Below are 7,892 nucleotides of genomic sequence, written 5' to 3' on the forward strand. Positions count from 1 at the left end.
CGGATAAAAGGGGTTACTTCGCAACTCGCTGGGTCACTCTGCAGCCTCCATGACAAAATTTTCTCTACTCTTTTTTTCTCCCCCCCCCCTTTTTTTTATTATTTAAGACCTTTATTAACAGGTGCTTGGAGTTTGTTGACTTTTTTTTGAAAAAAATCAAGATGTAAACTTTTTATTACAAATTAAAAATGAAGTTCTTAAAAATCTTAACTTGACCAGATATGAAACAATTTAAAAACCATTAAAGGTGTATTGAGAAAAACCAGACCTTTTAAAAAAAAAAACACATTTGTCATTACCAAAAAGAGACATCTTTAGGTAAAAATAATAAAAACCCCATGCTGCATAAATAATGCAGATAGTTCTAGCGTACTGGTCAACGGGCAAAAAGCAAGCATTTAAGGTCTTCAGATCCAATCTTTGTTCATTTCTTATTGCTGGAATTTCATATTCGTTTCTTGTTGGATGACCAAACCGGATGATGGTAGAGATGGTAAGCCAGCATTTACTCAGCCCCGCCCTGCTCAGCCTCGGGAGCGGATGAATTCTCAGCTGGTGGATCGGCTGCTTTTGTCTCTTTGCCATCTTGTGGTTTAGGGTTCTCTGGGCGTCTGCGTCGGTAATTGAAGTTGCGGCGATACCGACGTTGAGGTGGCTGCTGACCTTGGGTCTCGTCTCCTTGATTTTCTTTGTCCTCTTCATTGCCGTCCTCTCTAGGCTGTCTTTGGCGAGGAGGGCCCCTGCGAAATCGTGGTCTGTAACCCCGATACATATTCTGTCTCACTGGTCTACCTTGCTCTCCTGCACCCTGGTTGTCAGCATCCTCCATCACTTCTCATTGCACAGAAGGGTTGGAATACTGTGGTCGACGCTCTTAGGGCGTTGTTGGACTTGGCCTTCAGGAGCGCTTTCCCATCCCTCGTTCTTTTCCCCACTCTCACTATTCTGGTAATTCTGCTGGTAATTACATGGAGGACCCCTACCACGTGGGTAGCGTCTATAATGGTTACGGTCTGCTGCGTATTTACTGCCTTGAACTGGAACTCCACCAGGGCCTGTAACATTTGCTGCCTCCGCACCCTTTTCTCCTTCAACAACATCAAACTCCACAGTCTCTCCATCTCCTACACTGCGAAGGTACTTCCTGGGGTTATTCTTCTTTATGGCAGTCTGGAGTACAAATACGTCTTCCTTGGTGTCATTCCTGTTGATGAAACCGTATCCGTTCCTTACATTGAACCATTTTACTGTTCCCAAAACCTTCGTTGCGATGTGAGGCCGCCCGGGCCGCCACGCCCCGCGCCGCTGCCCATGGAGCCGGGCTTGGTGTCGCGGGCGCTGAGGGCGCGGCGGGGGCTGGGGTGGGGGGGCTGCTAGGTCTCGGCCTCGCAGCTCATGGTTGCGGTGGTGGTGACTGGGGCCCGCGGCGACAGCTGCAGCTCCTCCTGGGGTGTGATGGTGACTAGGCCGGCGGCGGCAGTGGGGCTCTCAGAGCTCTCTGGGGTCCGCTCTCCGCTCCCTCTACCGATCGAACTCTCCCTTTTTTATCTTAAATTTTATTTTATTTGGGGGGTTGCAGAGGCAGGGAGTAAATGCGAGTGGATGGGAGGTGTGTGGGATCAGGATTCATGATGTGAAAGACAAAACAAATAAAAAACAAAGCTAAAAAAAAAAAAGGAGAGAAAGAAAACTGGTGCAGTGACTCTTGTTTTCCAGGATGGGATTCTGAAGGCCACCAGCAGGCGGCCCCCTAGGACTGACATGCTGCAGACTTGCTGCTGTGAGGGTTAAAATCTGATCCTGTAGTTGAGTCCTGGGTAGATTTCTATTGCTGTGATAAACACTGACCAAAAGTAATTTGGGAATGAAAGGATTTGTTTCAGTTTTTAGTTCATAGTCCATTACGAAGGGAATTCAGGACAAGACTCAAGGTAGGAGCTGAAGCAGAAGTCATGGAGAAACACTAATTGCTGACTTGCTCCTCATGGCTTGTTCAGTTTGTTTCTTAGAGAACTCAGAACCATTTGCCCAGATATGGTACTGCCCACAGTGGGCTGGGTGTTCTCCTGGCAATCAAGCAAACACCCACATAGTCTTGCCTACAGGCCAATGTGATGGAGGCAAATCCTCAATTGAGATTCTTTCTTCTCACATGGCTTGGCTTGTGTCAAATCCACACACACACACACACACACACACACACGCACGCACACAAGCAAAAAGTTGGGATCATGCTTGGTTCATGGCAAACACACAACAAGCATTTGCTATTCTTGTGTGTCTATATTAGCATCTGTGTATGTGTGTGTGTGTGTGTGTGTGTCCCTGTGTAGGCCAGAGGTCAATGCCATGTCTTCAATTGCTTCCACCTTTTTAAAGTGGTTTTCCTTTTATTGTATTTGATGTGTGTTTTGCCTGCATGTATGTTTGTGTACTACGTTTGTGCCTGTGCCTATGGAGGTCAAAAGGGGGCACTGCATCCCCTGGGACTGGAGTTACAGCCAGTGTTGTGCCATCATGTGGGTGTAGCCTGTGTGTGCTCTTAACCGCTGAGCCACTTCTCCAGAACCCCCCTCTTATTATATTACAAATTTCTTGGCATCTGTTTATTTGTGGAGATGGGACATGCATGCGCCATAGTGTTCATGTGGAGGTCAGAGGATAACTGGAAGGATTGGTTCTCTCTTTCTACTTATGGGTCCCCAGATACAAAAAACCCAGGTAAACAGACTTAGCAACAAGGCTTCACCTGCTAAACAGTCTCATTGACCCTCTTCATCTTATTTTTGTTGTGGTTTTAATGTTTTATTTTTAAATCATTTATTCTTTGAGGAATTTAATATATGCATACAATATATTTTTATTTTATCCAGCCTCACTCCTTCCATCCAATTCCTCCCAGACCCCATCACCATGCCCCCTCCCAAGTTCATTCCTTCTTTTTTTTTCTTTTTTCTTCTTTTTTAATCCACTGATTTTTTTCTGACTTAAATTTTGAGTAAATTATTACTGAACCTAGAACTCAGTTCATTGGCTATACCGGCTAGTTGTAGAGCCCAGGGACGCTCCTGCCTCCATCTCTCCAGCGCTGGGATTAGAGCACATCCTGCTGCCGCCAATGTCTTCTGTGTGGTATGGCAAGCATTTTGCCAAGTGAGCTATCTCCCCGGATCCAGTATTTGCTGTTTTTAAGGCTGACACAAAGAAGTTCAATTCTCCACAAGTTCCTTATATGTTAAATATTGTTGGTACAGGGAGATCCACAAGCACAAGGCATGAAAGTGAAAGGAGGGCTCTGGGAAAGAAGAGGCCCTGGGAGCTGAGAGGGAAGTGTTATGTGTTCAGAGCCAGAGCTACAAGTGGTGTGTCTTCTCATCCCTATAATCAATCCAAACTATAGGCGTCAGGGGCAGGAAGATCTCTGTATGTTCAAGCCCAGTTTAGTCTACATAACATAGTCCAGACCAGCCAGAACTACATAGTGAGACCTTGTCTCACAGAACAAAACAGAACTGGGGCTGCAGGCCAGGGCTGCGTTAACGTCACATGATACAACACAGGTAAGCATTGCCAGACACACAGGTGTCATGGAACACTTAGTTTTCAATTAGTTTTTGGCTGTTGCACATTCAGGAACCTTTTACAGTTACCAAATGTGTCACAATGCCTATGTTTGGTTTTATAATCCAGCACAGACTTGTGACCCACAGTTTAGGAAGTTGTGTGCTTGATAATATAAAAACACAAGAGAAAATAGGGGGAAAATAAAAAGATAAAGCACTAACGGGAAAGGCTCTGCATATGAAATCCCATCAGAATCGAGGCAACCTTCCGCTGCCCAGATGGGTAAGGACCAGTCAGTCCATGCTGGGAACAAAGGTTCCTCAAGAACTTTGGTAATTGGGTGAGATTGATAACGACAATGGAAGCCACGGCATTAATAATAAAGGGATCAGCGACACAAACAAATATATTTACAAGTCGCTGACTTAAGTTGAGGTCTACAAGGACCCAGATGTATCACCGCTTTCAAATTTATTTATGAATCCATGTCCTAATGTGATAAACAGTTGGCTTATAAACTACAGCTACTGAAAACCACCACATGTAACTCCGGCTGCTTCTCCCTGTATTCACTGTGGGAGAGATGTCAGCAAGGCCACTGGTCCAGGACAACTCCTTACTCATCTGATGAATGGATGAGTGTGTCAAAGGATGAGCAGCCTACAGCTAACTCCTAATAAACAACAGCTCAGTCGCCTGTGGACAAACGTGGTGAGAACACCAAAGTTCTACCCCAGGGCCAGCATATCCCTCTTTAAGGCCAGTGTGACCACACTCTGCAGGCAAGTGCTGCCCAAGGCTCATGAAGGGAAATTGACACCCCCCCCCCAGGCTTTCAGTTGAGCCATTCCACAATTAACTCAGGAAAAGACAGAGGACTCAGGAGCCCCAAAGGGCTTCTTTCCACCTTTCCTCTCTCCTTCCTTCCTTCCCTCTCTCCATCTTAGTTGTGGTGACTATTGTTCTGATAAAGCACTATGACCAAAAGCAAATTGCAGGGTGGGGGTAGAAGGGGTGGGAGGGGTGGGGGGCAGAGGGAAGTGTTATTTCTCTCACAGTTTCATATCATCAAAAGCTGGGTGGTGGTGGGGCACGCCTTTAATCCTTGCACTGGGGAGTCAGAGGCAGGTGAGCTCTCTGAGTTTGAAGCCAGTCTGGTCTACAGAGTGAGTTCCAGGACAGACTCCAAAACCACAGAGAAACCTTGTCTCAAAAAAATACCAAAACAAAACAACAACAATGGCAGTGAGGAAGGAACTCAAGCAGGACAGGAACCTGGAAGCAGGAGCTGACGCATAGGCCATGGAGGGGTCCTGTTTACTGACTTGCTCCTCATGGCTTGCTCAGCCTGCTTTTTTATACAACTCAGGATTACCCTTCCACATCAATTAAGAAAATGCCTTTCAGCCAGAATTGGAGGTATTTTTTCAACTGAGGCTCCCTCCTCTCTGTTGACTCTCTCCTTGTGTCGAGTTGCCATGAAACTGGCCAGGACACTTCCTTCCCTTCCCTTTTGTCCTTCCCTTCCCTTATTCACTCACTCAGCAAATGTCTGACTGGCCCTAGTGTCCCATCAGTGAGCAGGGCTGCACCGCAGAATCACACAGCCAGACCAAACCTGAACATCCCTCTCTGCAGACTGTGTCTTGGAGACAACCAGTGACAAAGAATCACAGTAGTGCTATTGGGGAGCACGGGGAGCACGGGGAGCATGGGGAGCACGGGGAGCATGGGGAGCACGGGGTAGGGCACCACCTGGAGAGGACTGGGCAAGCCAGAGGTTGGTCATGCCCTGCTTAACACAGGCTGGGGCTTCCAGGCTGAGGGGAATTCATCTTTCACTCCAATCCCACTTTACACTTGATTCTGTAGACTAGAGACGGGGGAGTGGCCTAGGGAGGCAGGCTCTGTGGCCACAGCCTTCTGTTCCTCCTTCCTACCCAGTGCCTGCTCCCTCCACTCCAGCAAAATGATCCTCACTGTTTCCTGATACAAAGCTAACTCACAGCTACACTGCCAAAGACCTGCTTCAACAAAACTCATACGTTCCAGGGTAGGAGCGTGAGAATTAGAATTATTAAGCAAAAGGAGCAGAGATAGGAGAGAAATAAGAGATGGAAACACAGCGCAGCACTGGAAGGGACATTCAGTGAATACCAAATCCACCGCGTTAGTTTTCCACACGCTTACAAACTTCACTCCAGAAGAGGAGGCGGATGCAACAGACTTCATTAACATGATATAAGGAATAGACTTGAATGCTCCAACCTTTGGTCCAGGTGGAGCAAATCCACCTCTATTCCCAAAATACTAATTAACCACATCCTAAGTCAGAATCTCTTATTTGTAGCCATACCTGTTGACACTTTAGGATGTGGGGAAAATCTCTCAGAAGAATGCTCCAGCTTCCTCCATTATTCCCCATAATGTTCTTCGGATGCACCCTTACTCCATCCTCCTCCAAACCAACCTTCCCATCCTCCTGCTCCTCCAAGAAATCAGTGAGGCACCACATAGCTAGCTTGACCCCATACTCCTGCTCCTCCAGGAAATCAGTGAGGCACCACATAGCTAGCTTGACCCCACAAGATTAGAGCCATGTTTGCAGTGATGCCCCATGATGTAAAGACAGTGAAAACAGGAGCACGTGTTACAGGCTGTTCCCATGGCAACTGCCCAGGCAGCAACGAAGGGCAGTTCCCGTGCTCCCTGACTTGCTCCTTTTCCTTGTAACTTCATTTGGATCTTGCCCATGAGATAAAGCAAACCATATCTGGGATGGGTCTTTTCCTCTCTCTCGGGCCTCTGGAGATGCCCCATAGACAAACAAAAAGGGTGCCTCCATGTCTCAGGTGGCTGGAAATCCAATGGAGTCGACAGAGAAGAGTAACCATCATAGCTTGCCTTCTGTAACTGTGAAAAACACCATGACCATTTTGCCCTTGGAAGGAAATGGTTGATTTGGCTTACACTTTCGCATCAAGCGCATCTTTGAGGGAAGTTGGAGCAAGAACTCAAAACAGGAGCCTGGAGGGAGGATCTAAAGCAGAAACAATAGAGGGATGTGTTTGTTGGCTCTCTACCAGGCTCTGCTCAGCTTCCATTCCTATGTGAACGATAAAGAAACTCTATTTTATGCCAAGCATCCACCCTGGTACCCACTAGCTGTTTGTCTCTGACTCCAGCCCTTGAAAGATAAGTCCCTATTAACACTGACTCAAAGAGCCCATATACAACCATGACTATCTATTTGTTATGATATGACTAACTGCTTTTTTTTTCCTTCTGAAATGGTCCAGATGATCCAACATTTCAGAGGACCTCTGTTGGAGTTTCCTCTGAGTTCTACATCCAGAACAGTTTCAAGACTGCTGGCTGAGATGATCAAGCCTTACAGAATACTCCATTCAGGACTTGATCATAATTCTAAATCTTCTTTAGGTCCCCATAAGATTATCAGTGCTCCCAATCAGCAGGAAGTAGCCTGGAAAACCATGCTCACATTCCCAAAAAATGGATTATGGATATTTATCTTTGTTTAGAGTGTTGGTTACAGTTGTTATGGAAAATGGTCTGGAAAAAAAAAAGCTAAACAAAGGAGATTAAATTCAGAGTTCTTGTTTTTTTTTTTTAAAAAAAAAGGGGGGGGGAATAATTGCTGTGGGACAATGGTCTTGTATTGTTTTTAATAAAATGCTGATTGGCCAGTAGCCAGGCAGGAAGTGTAGGCGGGACAACCAGGCAAGAAGTAGAGGCAGGGTGATGAGAACAGGAGAATGCCTGGAAGAGGAAAGGCTGAGTCTGCAGTCGTGACCCAGACACAGAGGACACAAGATGAGAATGCTTCACTGATAAAAGGAACCAAGCCACATGGCTAACACAGACAAGAATAATGGGCTAATTTAAGAAGTAAGAGTTAATAAGAAGCCTGAGCTAATAGGCCAACCAGTTTATAATTAATGTAGACCTCTGTGTGTTTCTTTGGGACTGAATGGCTGCAGGACTGGGCAGGACAGAAGCTTCGGTCAACACTGTAACTTGCTTACACAGATACCCAAAGATTGTTTTGGGCAGCCTTACCCTCATTAGTGAACAGACCAGTTTTAGCTTGCTTGCATAGGTATTGAAGGTTTTCGTGTAGTTTTTGCCTTTAAGAAAAACCCTTCCCCATACCCTTTCTTCATGGCAATCTCAAATTCGTCTCAGAGACGGTTTGTTCTGCTAGCAGCTAATCAATGAGTTTTTTTAATCATAACTGGATTGAATCTATGGTCTTTTCCCAGGGATCACAAATGCTATAACACCTAGATGTCCTATACCTCCCCTGA

At 46.0% G+C, this 7,892-nt stretch overlaps 1 pseudogene; it reads right to left on the reverse strand.

Moving 5' to 3' along the window:
• Positions 1-277: 277 nt before the first annotated feature.
• On the reverse strand, positions 278-1,397 carry LOC121440008 (annotated as a pseudogene).
• Between the last annotated feature and the right edge of the window lie 6,495 nt (positions 1,398-7,892).

The sequence above is a fragment of the Microtus oregoni genome, unplaced genomic scaffold (assembly GCF_018167655.1).
Source record: "Microtus oregoni isolate MIOR12 unplaced genomic scaffold, Mior012 000064F_ref0000363, whole genome shotgun sequence".
Classification (NCBI taxonomy): Eukaryota; Metazoa; Chordata; class Mammalia; order Rodentia; family Cricetidae; genus Microtus; species Microtus oregoni.